The sequence below is a fragment of the Triticum dicoccoides genome, chromosome 2B (genome assembly GCF_002162155.2).
Source record: "Triticum dicoccoides isolate Atlit2015 ecotype Zavitan chromosome 2B, WEW_v2.0, whole genome shotgun sequence".
NCBI classification, from domain to species: domain Eukaryota; kingdom Viridiplantae; phylum Streptophyta; class Magnoliopsida; order Poales; family Poaceae; genus Triticum; species Triticum dicoccoides.
The window spans coordinates 30,827,668-30,828,729 of NC_041383.1; positions in this window are offsets into that span (position 1 = coordinate 30,827,668).

Consider the following 1,062-nt stretch of genomic DNA (forward strand, 5'->3'; position numbering starts at 1 on the left):
ACATGCCAGTCTTATGCCGGATTATTTGACTTCCGTGTCATCGTGAAACAAATCACATTTCCATTCCTTCCTTCCTGTACTGTCACATGTTTTCCGAAAGGAATATGGCTTAGTAAGTTGCAAATCGTTTTCCTGGTACACACCAAATAGAGAGGCCGGGATGAGGGTTCCATGGCCCTGGATTAAAGCCCGTCATCCGGTCAGGGGGCATGGGTGTTTCCGGTTGGGACCGAGAGGGGGGCACCCCTTAGAGCGCGCGTATAGAAATTTGATCCCATGCTATTCGAGGTTGTGACCTCCCCGTCTCAAAGTTTTTCTTGGACGTTGTCCAGGGTGATTCCTGGCATCGTGAGGTGAAATGGGTGTGTACTAGTTAAATGTGTTTCTACTGAAATACCATAAACGGAACTAGTCCATTCGTGACTACGGAAATCCGTTGGCTGTGGTCAGTCAATACCAACTCTGCAGAGTCACAAATCTTTCAATCATCTTGTACATGTTCAAGTACTATATTCATCTTATCTTGTCAGGTATCAGCCTCAGTGACAAAACTCCGGTGGAATACATGTGTGATAAATCCGGTTAAAAGATTATTCTTGTGGATGGACTAATCTTGTTATTCACTTTTGTTACAAGCCCTGTCTGTGATGTCGCTCTGACGTCCGACGGTGGCATACTTGTATTTACATTTATTGTAAGCCCTGTCTGTGATGTCGCTCAGACGTCCGACGGTGGCATAATTGTATTTACTTTTATTGTAAGCCCTGTCTGCCATGTCGCTCAGACGTCCGACTGTGGCATTCCTTTTAAAGCCCTTTATGTGATGTCGCTCAGACGTCCGACTGTGGCATTTCTTTTAAAGCCCTTTATGTGATGTCGCTCAGACGTCCGACTGTGGCATTTCTTTTAAAGCCCTTTATGTGATGTCGCTCAGACGTCCGACTGTGGCATTTCTTTTCAAGCCCTGTCTGTGACGTCGCTCAAATGTCCGGCTGAGGCATTCTTTTCAAGCCCTTTATGTGGTGTCGCTTACACACCCGACTGCGGCATGAGTTTTTATTT